The sequence below is a fragment of the Ranitomeya variabilis genome, chromosome 6 (assembly GCF_051348905.1).
Source record: "Ranitomeya variabilis isolate aRanVar5 chromosome 6, aRanVar5.hap1, whole genome shotgun sequence".
NCBI classification, from domain to species: domain Eukaryota; kingdom Metazoa; phylum Chordata; class Amphibia; order Anura; family Dendrobatidae; genus Ranitomeya; species Ranitomeya variabilis.
In genome coordinates this window covers 243,559,471-243,575,487 of record NC_135237.1, presented here as the reverse complement: position 1 = coordinate 243,575,487, position 16,017 = coordinate 243,559,471, and the positions used below count along the sequence as shown (strand labels likewise).

General features: G+C 45.6%; 1 protein-coding gene across 1 annotated transcript in view; it reads right to left on the bottom strand.

The window, feature by feature from the left end:
* Positions 1-16,017, bottom strand: part of ZNF830 (zinc finger protein 830) — a 255,034-nt gene that overhangs the window by 152,455 nt on the left and 86,562 nt on the right. The window lies entirely within an intron of this gene.

Below are 16,017 nucleotides of genomic sequence, written 5' to 3'. Positions count from 1 at the left end.
GTCGCGACACGTTTTTTAGGCGGAGACAAAAAACGTTACAATCAACGTTTTTTTGAGACGACGTGTCGCCAAATTTCGACGCATACGTCGTAAAACGTACACGACGTATGTCAATCCGTCGCCAATACAAGTCTATGGGGAAAAAACGCATCCAGCAAAAACTTTTGCTGGATGCGTTTTTTCGAAAAAAAGACGTTTTGAGACGTAATGCAGTTAACGCTAGTGTGAAAGTAGCCTTAGACACGCAATGCGCATGCCCAGGAATCCCAGCCCCGTAGTATGAATAAAACATAAGACACTGCGGGGCTGGGATTCACAGGCAGGGCGTACGTACGCACGCACAGAGGACAGACGGCCAGAGCTCACTGCGCCTGCCCAAGGCAGGAGAATAGACCGCAGGCGCCGCATCATTTCACAACAGCGGTCAGGAGGCGGCGCCCGGCGCCAAGAACATGTCTGTGACGACTGTGTGGCGTCTGAAGCAGGGGGGAAAGGCCTGCCTCCTTGTCTGAAGATAAGGTATTTTGGACAAATTATAAAACTGATTATTTCTGCAGTTACAGCACACAGAACTAAAAGAGCCACCTTGTCAGAATGCAGCATTACTGCTGCACAAGGTGGCTCTTTTAGTTAAAAAACGCCTGGGGGGAGGGTGACAGGTTCCCTTTAAGAGGAGACTTTGTGCAGCACGCCTTCATGATAAAATAGCCGCTAGGGAACCACTGCTAAGAACAGGCAACAAGCAGAAGGGACTTGTTTGGGCTAAAGAACACAAGGAATGGACATCAGACCAGTGGAAATCTTTGCTTTGGTCTGAGAAGTCCAAATTTGAGATCTTTGGTTCCAACCACCGTGTCTTTGTGCGACGCAGAAAAGGTGAACAGATGGACTACATGCCTGGTTCCCACCGTGAAGTATGGAGGAGGAGGTGTGATGGTGTGAGGTGCTTTGCTGGTGACACTGTTGGGGATTTATTCAAAATTGAAGGCATACTGAACCAGCATGGCTACTACAGCATCCTGCAGCGGCATGCTATTCCATCCAGTTTGCGTTTAGTTGGACCATCATTTATTTTTCAACAGAACAATGACCCTAAACACACCTCCAGGCTGTGTAAGGGCTGTTTAACCAAGAAGGAGAGTGATGGGGGGCTACGCCAGATGACCTGGCCTCCACAGTCACCAGACCTGAACCCAATCGAGATGGTTTGGGGTGAGCTGGACCACAGAGTGAAGGCAAAAGAGCCAACAAGTGCTAAGCATCTCTGGGAACTCCCTCAAGATTGTTGGAAGACCATTTCCGGTTACTATCTCTTGAAGCTCATCAAGAGAATGCCAAGGTAGTCTCACACTGTTTTGTTAAGTATGTAATTCCACATGTGTTAATTTTCATAGTTTTGATGCCTTCAGTGTCAATTTACAATTTTCATGGTCATGAAAATACATATATATATATAACCCCGTGCGTTCCAATTCACATTTTCATCAACAATTTTGCCCCTATTTACATAATGGGGAAAAAGTGAAAGGAAAAGTGTTGGAGGCAAATTGACAGCTGCCAGATGTGAACAAGGGGGACTTAAAGAGTGAGAGCGATGGCGCCAAAGAGTATATACCGTACAGTTGCTAAGTTGGGGCCCCGATATGGGATACTCACCACACACAGGGATATGAACACACACACAAAATGCGCCACACACTACCACGTGCTTGAACACATATCACCCTCAGCACACATTTCACCACACATACACCAACCTCACCACATAAAAGTCGAAACACAAAAGTCGTCGCTCAAAACTCACCACGCGCAAAACTCGCCACATGCAAAACTCGCCACACGTGCAAAGCTCACCTCATCGAAAACTCGCCACACGCAAAACTCGAACACGCGGAAAAATTGCCACATGCACAAAAGTTGCAACACATGCAAAAGTTGCCTCACACAAAACTCGCACATACTCAAAACGCACCACACATAAAACTCGCCACGCGCAAAACTCGCCATGAGTAAAACTTGCTGCACACAACTTGCTACACTAACCTGTCACATGCAACTCGACACACAAAAAGTTGCTACACGCATTTCGCCACACGCAACTCAACACACACAAATTGACACATGAAACTCGCCCTAAAACACACACAAGTCTGGTATTATCCTTCAAAAATAAAAATCTGATTAATAAGCAGACAAACTACAAGAGCAACCAATGTACCATACAGGAAATACGGCAGCTGTCAGTCACATGACCTGTCTATTATGTGTATGTGTGAGCTAATATATACTGCCAGGGGGGAAGGCTTCCTGTTGGCTGGGGATTTATCAGGCTGCCAATTTAGCTTACAAAGACTGAGGTAAAAATACTGAGCAAATAACGTGTGAACGAGGTCTAATACAGGAGGAGATGACATACAGATATATACTATATACAGGAGGAGATGACACACAGGTATATACTATATACAGGGGAGATAAAACACACATACAGTGGGGCAAAAAAGTATTTAGTCAGTCAGCAATAGTGCAAGTTCCACCACTTAAAAAGATGAGAGGCGTCTGTAATTTACATCATAGGTAGACCTCAACTATGGGAGACAAACTGAGAAAAAAAAATCCAGAAAATCACATTTTCTGTTTTTTTTATCATTTTATTTGCATATTATGGTGGAAAATAAGTATTTGGTCAGAAAAAAACAATCAAGATTTCTGGCTCTCACAGACCTGTAACTTCTTCTTTAAGAGTCTCCTCTTTCCTCCACTCATTACCTGTAGTAATGGCACCTGTTTAAACTTGTTATCAGTATAAAAAGACATCTGTGCACACCCTCAAACAGTCTGACTCCAAACTCCACTATGGTGAAGACCAAAGAGCTGTCAAAGGACACCAGAAACAAAATTGTAGCCCTGCACCAGGCTGGGAAGACTGAATCTGCAATAGCCAACCAGCTTGGAGTGAAGAAATCAACAGTGGGAGCAATAATTAGAAAATGGAAGACATTCAAGACCACTGATAATCTCCCTCGATCTGGGGCTCCGCGCAAAATCCCACCCCGTGGGGTCAGAATGATCACAAGAACGGTGAGCAAAAATCCCAGAACCACGCGGGGGGACCTAGTGAATGAACTGCAGAGAGCTGGGACCAATGTAACAAGGCCTACCATAAGTAACACACTACGCCACCATGGACTCAGATCCTGCAGTGCCAGACGTGTCCCACTGCTTAAGCCAGTACATGTCCGGGCCCGTCTGAAGTTTGCTAGAGAGCATTTGGATGATCCAGAGGAGTTTTGGGAGAATGTCCTATGGTCTGATGAAACCAAACTGGAACTGTTTGGTAGAAACACAACTTGTCGTGTTTGGAGGAAAAAGAATACTGAGTTGCATCCATCAAACACCATACCTACTGTAAAGCATGGTGGTGGAAACATCATGCTTTGGGGCTGTTTCTCTGCAAAGGGGCCAGGACGACTGATCCGGGTACATGAAAGAATTAATGGGGCCATGTATCGTGAGATTTTGAGTGCAAACCTCCTTCCATCAGCAAGGGCATTGAAGATGAAACGTGGATGGGTCTTTCAACATGACAATGATCCAAAGCACACCGCCAGGGCAACGAAGGAGTGGCTTCGTAAGAAGCATTTCAAGGTCCTGGAGTGGCCTAGCCAGTCTCCAGATCTCAACCCTATAGAAAACCTTTGGAGGGAGTTGAAAGTCCGTGTTGCCAAGCGAAAAGCCAAAAACATCACTGCTCTAGAGGAGATCTGCATGGAGGAATGGGCCAACATACCAACAACAGTGTGTGGCAACCTTGTGAAGACTTACAGAAAACGTTTGACCTCTGTCATTGCCAACAAAGGATATATTACAAAGTATTGAGATGAAATTTTGTTTCTGACCAAATACTTATTTTCCACCATAATATGCAAATAAAATGATAAAAAAACAGAAAATGTGATTTTCTGGATTTTTTTTTCTCAGTTTGTCTCCCATAGTTGAGGTCTACCTATGATGTAAATTACAGACGCCTCTCATCTTTTTAAGTGGTGGAACTTGCACTATTGCTGACTGACTAAATACTTTTTTGCCCCATTGTATATACTATATACAAGGGAGATGACACACAGGTATCTATATATATAATTGTCTAAGGGTTTTTCTGTCTGTCTGTCAGTCCTGGAAATCCCGCGTCTCTGATTGGTCGAGGCCGCCAGGCCTCGACCAATCAGCGACGGGCACAGCATGGCGACGTTGATGTCATAAAGGTTGCCTCGACCAATCAGCGACGGGCACAGTCTGCCGCAAATTCTGGAATCATCATTGTCCATATACTACGGGGACATGCATATTCTAGAATACCCGATGCATTAGAATCGGGCCACAGTCTAGTATACTATATACAGGAGGAGATGACATACAGGTATATACTATATACAGGAGGATGACACACACACATATATACTATATACAGGGGAGATGACACAGGTATATACTATATACAGGAGGAGATGACACACTGGTATATACTATATACAGGGGAGACGACATACAGGTACATACTATATACAGGAGATGACATACAGGTATATACTATATACAGGAGGAGATGACACATAGGTATATACAATATACAGGAGGAGATGACATACAGCAGGTATATACTATATACAGGAGATGACATACAGGTGTATACTATATATAAGGGAGATGTCAAACATGTATATACTGAGGGGAAAATGAGAGGTGTGAGGTGAAAATGAGGGGTGTGAGTGCAAAATGAGAGGAGTGAGGGAAAATAGTGGAGTGATCGGAAAATGACAGATGTGAGGTCGAAATGACAAGTGTTAGGGGGGAATGAGAGGAGTGAGGGGGAATATGAGAGGTGTAAGGGAGAAAATGAGAGGCGTGATGGGAAAATAAGAGAAGTGAGGTGCTATAACTAACCACAGATATTTACCATGCCCAGGCAACGCCGGGCTCTTCAGCTAGTGTGTGTATATATATATATATATATATATATATATATATATATATATATATATATATATATATATATATATATATATATATATATATATATATATATATATATATATATATATATATATATATATATTGTATATACCTATACTATGTGTAGACATTTATTCCATCTATTCTAACCTGTCAGTGTGATTTTACTGTACACCGCGCACTGAATTGCCAGCTTTTATATAGAACACCGCTGCGTATTTCTTGCAAGTCACACTGATGGTCCGTATTTTTCTCGCCCCCATAGACTTTCATTGGTGGATTTTTTGCGCAATACGCTGACAAACACAGCATGCTGCGATTTTCTCAGCCCGTAAAATACGGCTGCGAAATATACGGCTGATGGAAGCTGCCCCATAGAGAATCATTGGTCTGTGTGCAATGCGTAGTTTTTGCGCCTCTCATACGTTTGTAAAACTCTCTAGTGTGACGCCGGCCTAACCGCTACGGTCTGTTCAGGAAATTTTTGCTTTAGAACCATACACAAAACACTGACTGCGGGCAAATCCAGTTTACCTTTATACTTTTTTGAAGGTTCAGTATTCTTTTAAATCAAGGTAATTAGAGATGCAAATGGGACATTTCATTCTCTCTAATACAGAGGCAAGAATTAAGGTCCATTTACACTGACCCTCCGGTGGGACGATACAACGGACGATGGGTAACCTTTACAAAAGGTCAACAGGTCATTTACAAAAGCAGACCAAAGCAAATGACGCGCCCTGAGCGATTTCGTACTAGATGGCCCAGCGAACATAGGCTGCCATTGTTCTTGGCAGTGCGAGTCCTGGTTACATATGATAATTTAACACCAAGAACAATCTTCTTTTGTGATGCACAAAAGATGATTTGACCAGAAGAAAAAGCGTTTCGCTCATTCATTGGCAGCCGTTAACACAGCAAGAAAATCATGGAAACAGCTTTGTTAACGACGCTCGTTCATTATTATCTTACAGTGTGAATGCCCCTTAAAGGGAAGGTGCCACTAGTTTTCTTGTAGTTTGTTTTTTTGTGAAATTAAGCTTAAAATAGTAAATAAAACGTATTAATGCAATGTTTGCACTGTTTGCAAACATTTCTATATGAAAAATATTATATATTTACTTACAAATATATATATTGACCACTAGGGGGAGCATTTTCCGTTTTAGACCTCAAGCAGCTATAGTAAGACTTACCAGCTTTACTGTTAGCTGGAAAATTGGGGCAGTAACTGCTGACATCACCATTTCCCTCTCCTTTTGGGTGGTCTAGTATCCCTAGGGCAGAATGAAGAGCAGCATCACAGGGCAGCGCCATTTTATGTGTGACTGACCTGTGATCTGCTATCACCAGCAGTTACTGCATCAGAAACACAGCTTGTTTACAGAGGAGCAGAACACAGTGGGCTCAGCAGCATCCTGGGCTGGAGGAAGAGTGAAGACATGTGGTGTGTATGGAGCAGCATTATCTGAGCAGAGCTGTCTGTGACTCATCCCTCAGTAAGGCTGGTTTCACATTTGCGTTTTAACACAAAAAAACGCATGCGTTTTTTTTCCTATATTTAACATTAACCCCTTACTGACATCGGACGGGATAGTACGTCCGATGTCAGCTCCCCTGCTTTGATGCAGGGCTCCGCGGTGAGCCCGCATCAAAGCCGGGACATGTCAGCTGTTTTGAACAGCTGACATGTGCCCGCAATAGCGGCGGATGAAATCGCGATTCACCCGCCGCTATAAACTAGTTAAATGCCGCTGTCAAACGCAGACAGCGGCATTTAACTACCACATCCGGCCGGGCGGCCGGAAATGACGGCATCGCCGACCCCCGTCACATGATCGGAGGTCGGCGATGCTTCTCCATTGTAACCATAGAGGTCCTTGAGACCTCTATGGTTACTGATCGCCGGTAGCTGTGAGCGCCATCTGTGGTCGGCGCTCACAGCACACCTGATTTTCTACTAAATAGCAGCGAACAGCAGATCGCTGCTATGTAGCAGAGGCGATCGTGCTGTACCTGCTTCTAGCCTCCCATGGAGGCTATTGAAGCATGGCAAAAGCTAAAAAAAAAAAAGTTAAAAAAAATGTGAACAAAATAAAAAAAAAAATAGAAAAGTTTAAATCACCCCCCTTTCGCCCCAATCAAAATAAATCAATAAAAAAAAATCAAATCTACACATATTTGGTATCGCCACGTTCAGAATCGCCCGATCTATCAATAAAAAAAAAGCATTAACCTGATCGCTAAACGGCGTAACGAGAAAAAAAATCTAAACGCCAGACTTATGTTTTTTCGGTCGCCGCGACATTGCATTAAAATGCAATAACGGGCGATCAAAAGAACGTATCTGCACCGAATTGGAATCATTAAAAACGCCAGTTCGGCACGCAAAAAATAAGCCCCCAACCGACCCCAGATCATGAAAAATGGAGACGCTACGAGTATCGGAAAATGGTGCAATATTTTTTTGGAATTTTTTTTCACCACTTAGGTAAAAAATAACCTAGTCATGTTAGGTGTCTATGAACTCGTAATGACCTGGAGAATCATAATGGCAGGTCAGTTTTAGCATTTAGTGAACCTAGCAAAAAAGCCAAGCAAAAAACAAGTGTGGGATTGCACTTCTTTTGCAATTTCACTGCACTTGGAATTTTTTTCCCGTTTTCTAGTACACGACATGGTAAAACCAAAGATGTCGATCAAAAGTACAACTCGTCCCGCAAAAAATAAGCCCTCACATGGCCAAATTGACGGAAAAATAAAAAAGTTATGGCTCTGGGAAGGAGGGAAGTGAAAAACGAACACGGAAAAACGAAAAATCCCACGGTAATGAAGGGGTTAAAAATGCATGCTTTTTTTTGTATGCGTTTTGCCGTGTTTGACGACGCATGCATCTTTTCTATGCTTGCGTTTTGTTGCAGAAATGCAACATGTAGTAATTTCTAGAGGCAAAAAAACGTATTGCTGTCTATGTAAACGCATGCGTTTTTAAGCACATGCGTTTGGTTGCATTTTAAACGCATGCGTTTCAATAGAAAAAAACAAGAATACACACTGATAAGCGACCCCCCACCATCAAAGTGATAAAGGGATCCAAACCCTAACCCTACCCCTAGGGATCCTAACCCTAACCCTACCCCTAACCCTAGGGATCCTAACCCTAACCCTAAGGATCCTAACCCTAACCCTAAGGATCCTAACCCTAACCCTAGGGATCCTAACCCTAACCCTAGGGATCCTAACCCTAATGCCATGCCCTAACCCTAACCCCAACCCTAGCTTTTTCTATTTATAGTGGGTTTTCTAGATGATTTTGAGGATTGGCAGCTGTCACACACTTCTCAGCATGCGTTTCAAAAACGCAAACGCAGGAAAAAACGCATGTAAACGCGTCAAAACGCCGCTTTTTTTTACCGCATGAGAAAACGCATGCGTCTAAAAAATGCAGCGTTTGCACGCGTTTACATGCTTTTTTTTTCACCACCTGCGTTTGCGTTTTAAACGCTGCGTTTTAAAACGCAAATGTGAAACTAGCCTTAGATAAGAAGATCCAGGTCTGCAGTGAATGGCCAGGCATTGTGGAGGGAGACACACTGGTATGGCTGAGAGAGACTGATGAGAGAGAGGAAGAGACATGTAAAATGATGAGTGAGACACATATGGAGCATGATGGGGGGGGAGAGATACACATGGAATAGCAGGAGTGAGACACATGGAGCATGATGGGGAGAGAGATGCACATGGAATAGCAGGGGTGAGACACATGGAGCGTGATGGGGAGAGAGATATACATGGAATAGCAGGGGTGAGACACATGGAGCGTGATGGGGAGAGAGATACACATGGAACAGCAGAGGTGAGACACGGAGCGTGATGGGGAGAGAGATACGCATGGAATAGCAGGGGTGAGACACATGGAGCGTGATGGGGAGAGAGATGCACATGGAATAGCAGGGGTGAGACACATGGAGTGTGATGGGGAGAGAGATACACATGGAACAGCAGGGGTGAGACACATGGAGCGTGATGGGGAGAGAGATACACATGGAATAGCAGGAGAGACACACATGGAGCGTGATGGAGAGAGAGATACACATGGAACAGCAGGGGTGAGACACATGGAGCGTGATGGGGAGAGAGATACACATGGAACAGCAGGGGTGAGACACATGGAGTGTGATGGGGAGAGAGATACACATGGAACAGCAGGGGTGAGACACATGGAGCGTGATGGGGAGAGAGATGCACATGGAATAGCAGGGGTGAGACACATGGAGTGTGATGGGGAGAGAGATACACATGGAATAGCAGCGGTGAGACACATGGAGCGTGATGGGGAGAGAGATACACATGGAATAGCAGGAGAGACACACATGGAGCGTGATGGGGAGAGAGATACACATGGAACAGCAGGGGTGAGACACATGGAGCGTGATGGGGAGAGAGATACACATGGAACAGCAGGGGTGAGACACATGGAGCGTGATGGGGAGAGAGATACACATGGAACAGCAGGGGTGAGACACATGGTGCGTGATGGGGAGAGAGATACACATGGAACAGCAGGGGTGAGACACATGGAGCGTGATGGGGAGAGAGATACACATGGAACAGCAGGGGTGAGACACATGGAGCGTGATGGGGAGAGAGATACACATGGAACGGCAGGGGTGAGACACATGGAGCGTGATGGGGAGAGAGATACACATGGAACAGCAGGGGTGAGACACATGGAGCGTGATGGGGAGAGAGATACACATGGAACAGCAGGGGTGAGACACATGGTGCGTGATGGGGAGAGAGATACACATGGAATAGCAGGGGTGAGACACATGGAGCGTGATGGGGAGAGAGATACACATGGAACAGCAGGGGTGAGACACATGGTGCGTGATGGGGAGAGAGATACACATGGAACAGCAGGGGTGAGACACATGGAGCGTGATGGGGAGAGAGATACACATGGAATAGCAGGGGTGAGACACATGGAGCGTGATGGGGAGAGAGATACACATGGAATAGCAGGAGAGAGACACATGGAGCGTGATGGGGAGAAAGATACACATGGAATAGCAGGGGTGAGACACGGAGCATGATGGGGAGAGATACACATGGAACAGCAGGGGTGAGACACATGGAGCGTGATGGGGAGAGAGATACACATGGAACAGCAGGGGTGAGTCACATGGAGCATGATGGGGAGAGAGATACACATGGAACAGCAGGGGTGACAACAGAGCGTGATGGGGAGAGAGATGCACATGGAATAGCAGGGGTGAGACACATGGAGCATGATGGGGAGAGAGATACACATGGAACAGCAGGGGTGAGACACATGGAGTGTGATGGGGAGAGAGATACACATGGAATAGCAGGGGTGAGACACATGGAGCGTGATGGAGAGAGATACACATGGAATAGCAGGGGTGAGACACATGGAGCGTGATGGGGAGAGAGATACACATGGAACAGCAGGGGTGAGACACATGTAGTGTGATGAGGAGAGAGACATGTAGTATGATGAGAGACACATGGAGCATGATGGGGAGAGAGATACACATGGAACAGCAGGGGTGAGACACGGAGCGTGATGGGGAGAGAGATGCACATGGAATAGCAGGGGTGAGACACATGGAGTGTGATGAGGAGAGAGACATGTAGTATGATGAGAGACATATGGAGTGTGATGGAGAGAGATACACATGGAATAGCAGGGGTGAGACACTTGGATGATTTTTATGCGTTTCCGCAGCGATTTTGGATGCGCGGAATTGCATCAAATCCGCAGTGTAGTGCACAACCAATGTTAGTCAATGGGAAATTGAGAATTATTGTGCACATGCTGCAGAAAAATACGCGCGGATTTGCAGGGTTTTATTTTCCACAGCATGTCAATTCTTTTTGCGGATCTGCAGCGTTTCTGCACCCATTGACTACCATTGAGTTAGGCAAATCCGCAGCAAAACTGCAAGTGTAAAAATCTGTGGTTTTGCTGCGGAGATGCATGCGATAAATGCTGCAGATAGGGAGGAGGAAGAGTGTGTGTGCGGAGACTGTGAGCTGTGAATATGTGCGTGTGTGTGCGGGTGTCCGTGTGTATCTGCGTGTATGTGTGTGTGTGGGAACAGGGAGTATACTGCTGTTTGTTTGTTTTTTTTCAGGAGATTGAGGGCGTTGCATGGTTAGCTGACTAGTAAAGATGAGAAACTGTGTAGTGTTTTATTTCATTAAAATACTTTATTCTTGCTGTGTGTTTATTTAACCCTTTAACAACTATAGGATTAGTAATGGATAGGTGTCTTATTGACGCCTCTCCATTACTAAGCCGGCTTGATGTCACCTTACAACACAAAGGTGACATTAACCCCACAAACATTACCCATATGACACCACTACAGGGTAGTGGGAAGAGAGAGGCTAAGTGCTGGAATTGGCGCATCTTAGAGATGCGCCATTTCAAGAGTGGCTTTGAGCTGGTGTTTGTAGCCGGGGAAGGGGGGGTGCAAAATCCATGGCCCCTTCTTAGGCTATTAACATCAGCCCGCAGCTATCTGCATAGCCTTTTCTGGTTATTAATTATAGGGGGACCCCACACCGTTTTTGGGGGGGTCCCCCTATTTTAATAGCCAGTAAAGGCTAAATATACAGCTGTGGGCTGATATTCATAGCCTGGGAAGATCCATGGGTATTAACCCCTTCCTATAAACATCATATAGTTCTCACATAATACCGCCATATAGATCACACATAATGGCGCCATATAGTTCTCATATAATACCATCATATAGATCACACATACCGCCATAGTGTTCTCATATAATACCGCCATATAGATCACACATAATACCGTTATATAGATCACACATAATGCCATAATACAGATCGCACATAATACTTGTACGCATGAAGTGTGGTCTATATGACAGTACTATGTAAAAAATATATATGGTGGCATCATGTGTGATCTATATGGCAATATTATGTAATAAATATATATGGCGGTATAATGTGTGGTCTTTATGGGAGTATTAAGTGATAAATAGATATGGCAGCATATGCGTGATCCATATGGCAGTGTGCTGGTCTATGGGGGGGGGGCACAGAGAGAGAGATATACGGTGGAGGGAGCACAGAGTATTTCAGGAGAGCAGTGTGCTGGTCTATGGGGGGAGTGTGCGCACGCCGACGCTCACACACACACGCTCACAACTGTATACTTAGCCTTTACTGGCTATTAAAATGGGGGGACCCCAAACAAAAAAAATTACGTAGTGTCCACCTATAATAACCAGCAAAGGTTATGCAAACAGCTGTGGGATATTAATAGCCTAGGAAGGGGCCAAGGATATTGTCCCCCCCACCCCAAGCTAAAAACAGCTCTCAGCGGCCCCAGAAATGGCGCATCTATTAGATGCGTCTTTTCTGGCACTTTGCCCGCCTCTTCCCACTTGCCCTGTAGCGGTGGCAAGTTGGTTTCATAGTTGTAGTGTTGATGTCACCTTTCTATTGTCAGGTGACAACAAACCAACAGCTTAGTAATGGAGAGGCGTATATAAGACACCTATCCATTACTAATCCAATAGTTGTATTGTAAATAAAGACACAGCCAGAATAAAGTCCTTTCTTAATCTTAATTAAACTATACTTACCGAACGCAAAATCCCCAAATCCCTCGTCTCCTGCAACAAACATAAAATAAGCCACAAATATTCCTCAACTGCCCGCCGAGAAGATAATCCATAATGTCCCACGACAATCCTGATCACTTTGAGAGCAGTCACATCAGTGATATGACTGCTCTCAAAGACAGCCGGCGATAGACTGACAGGATGAGATCGCCCCCTGCAGTGGATCACTGCGCCGCCATGAGTATAATGTTTTTTTAATTTTTATGTGAATGTGTATGTAATGTAACTTTTTTTTTTTTTTTTTTTAAACTGTGAGCACAGGTAGCGGCAGATGATACTACTCTCCCATCAGACACAATGGGAGCAGTAGTCTCATTTGTCCGCGCCTGCTTTTTTACCGCAGGTCACCGCTGCAGGTCACAGTCAGCTGCGGAATCACGCTGACATCTGGCAGCATGATTCCGCAGCGCTGTGACCGACAGTACCGGCAGTAGCATTACCGCAGGTGACAGTCACAGCTGTGGGGGTCATGCTGACATGTGACAGCATGACCCCAGCAGCTCCTGTTATCGCACGCACTGAGCTGTGTGTGCAATGGGGAAAGACATGCAGGGGGTAGAGGAGGGAGAGCGACCCATGGGGAGACATGCATGGGAGAGGAGTGCATAGGAGCGAGAGCGATTCATGGGGAGTGAGACATACAGGGGGGACAGAAGCAAGAGTGACCCATGGGGATTGAAACATGCAGGGGGGACAGGAGTGTGAGCGACCCATGGGAGTGAGACATGCAGGGGGGACAGGAGGGAGAGCGACCCATGGGGAGTGAGACATGCAGGGGGGAGAGGAGTGACAGCGACCCATGGGGAGTGAGACATGCAGGGGGAGAGGAGCGAGAGCGATCCATGGGGAGTGAGACATGCAGGGGGAGAGGAGGGAGAGCGACCCATGGGGAGTGAGACATGCAGGAGTGCATAGGAGCGAGACGATTCATGGGGAGTGAGACATACAGGGGGGACAGAAGCGAGCGCGACCCATGGAGATTGAGACATGCAGGGGGGACAGGAGTGAGAGCGACCCATGGGGAGTGAGACATGCAGGGGGGACAGGAGTGAGAGCGACCCATGGGGAGTGAGACATGCAGGGGGGAGAGGAGTGAGAGCGACCCATGGGGAGTGAGACATGCAGGGGGAGAGGAGGGAGAGCGACCCATGGGGAGTGAGACATGCAGGAGGGAGAGCGACCCATGGGGAGTGAGACATGCAGGAGGGAGAGGGAGAGCGACTCATGGGGAGAGAGACATGTAGGAGTGCATAGGAGCGAGAGCGATTCATGGGGAGTGAGACATACAGGGGGGACAGAAGCGAGAGCGACCCATGGGGATTGAGACATGCAGGGGGGACAGGAGTGAGAGCGACCCATGGGGAGTGAGACATGCAGGGGGGAGGGGAGGGAGAGCGACCCATGGGGAGTGAGACATGCAGGGGGGAGAGGAGTGACAGCGACCCATGGGGAGTGAGACATGCAGGGGAAGAGGAGCGAGAGCGATCCATGGGGAGTGAGACATGCAGGGGGAGAGGAGGGAGAGCGACCCTCGGCACATTAACCCCCGGCACACTGCGATCAAACATGATCGCAGTGTTCCGGCGGTATAGGGAAGCATCGCGCAGGGAGGGGGTTCCCTGCGTGCTTCCCTGAGACCCCCGGAGCAACGCGATGTGATCGCGTTGCTCCGAGGGTCTCTTACCTCCTATCCCTGCAGGCCCCGGACCCAAAATGGCCGCGGGGCTGCATCCGGGTCCTGCAGGGATTACTTCCGGGTGCAGACAAGGCTCTGGTAAGCCTGCAGCACTGTAAGTCAGATCGCCAATCTGACAGAGTGCTGTGCAAACTGTCAGATCAGCGATCTGTGATGTCCCTCCCTGGGACAAAGTAAAAAAAAAAAAATTCCACATGTGTAAAAAATAAAAATAAAAATAAAAATTCAAAATATTATTCTCATAAATACATTTCTTTATCTAAATTTAAAAAAAACAATAAAAGTACACATATTTAGTATCGCCGCGTCCGTAACGACCCAACCTATAAAACTGTCCCACTAGTAAACCCCTTCAGTGAACACCGTAAGAAAAAAAAACAAACGAGCCAACAAACAACGCTTTATTATTATACCGCCGAACAAAAAGTGGAATAACACACGATCAAAAAGACGGATATAAATAACCATGGTACCGCTGAAAACGTCATCTTGTCCCGCAAAAAACGAGCCTCCATACAGCATCATAAGCAAAAAAATAAAAAAGTTATAGTCCTCAGAATAAAGCGATGCCAAAATAATTATTTTTTCTATAAAATAGCTTTTATCGTATAAAAGCGCCAAAACATAAAAAATGATATAAATGAGATATCGCTGTAATCGTACTGACCCGACGAATAAAACTGCTTTATCAATTTTACCAAACGTGGAACGGTATAAACGCCTCCCCCAAAAGAAATTCATGAATAGCTGGTTTTTGGTCATTCTGCCTCACAAAAATCGGAATAAAAAGTGATCAAAAACTGTCACGTGTCCGAAAATGTTACCAATAAAAACGTCAACTCGTCCCGCAAAAAACAAGACCTCACATGACTCTGTGGACTAAAATATGGAAAAATATTAGCTCTCAAAATGTGGAGACGCAAAAACTTTTTTGCTATAAAAACGTGTGTGACAGCTGCCAATCATAAAAATCCGATATAAAAAACGCTATAAAAGTAAATCAAACCCCCCTTCATCCCTTAGTTAGGGAAAAATAATAAAATGTAAAAAATGTATTTATTTCCATTTTCCCATTAGGATTAGGGCTAGGGTTAGGGCTAGGGCTAGGGTTGGAGCTAAAGTTAGGGTTAGGGTTGGGGCTAAAGTTAGGGTTAGGGTTGGAGCTAAAGTTAGGGTTTGAATTAAATTTACGGTTGGGATTAGGGTTGGGATTAGAGTTAGGGGTGTGTCAGGGTTAAGGGTGTGGTTAGGGTAACCGTTGGGATTAGGGTTAGGGGTGTGTTTGGATTAGGGTTTCAGGTAGAATTTCCACTGTTCAGGCACATCAGGGGCTCTCCAAAAGCGACAATGCCTTCCGATCTCAATTTCAGTCAATTCTGCATTGAAAAAGTAAAACAGTGCTCCTTCCCTTCCGAGCTCTCCCGAGCGCCCAAACAGGGGTTTACCCCAACATAAGGGGTATCAGCATACTCGGGACTAATTGGACAACAACTTTTGGGGTCCAAGTTCTCTTGTTATCCTTAAGAAAATAAAAATTTGGGGGGCTAAAAATCATTTTTGTGGGAAAAAATATTTTTTATTTTCACGGCTCTGCGCTGTAAACTGTAGTGAAACACTTGG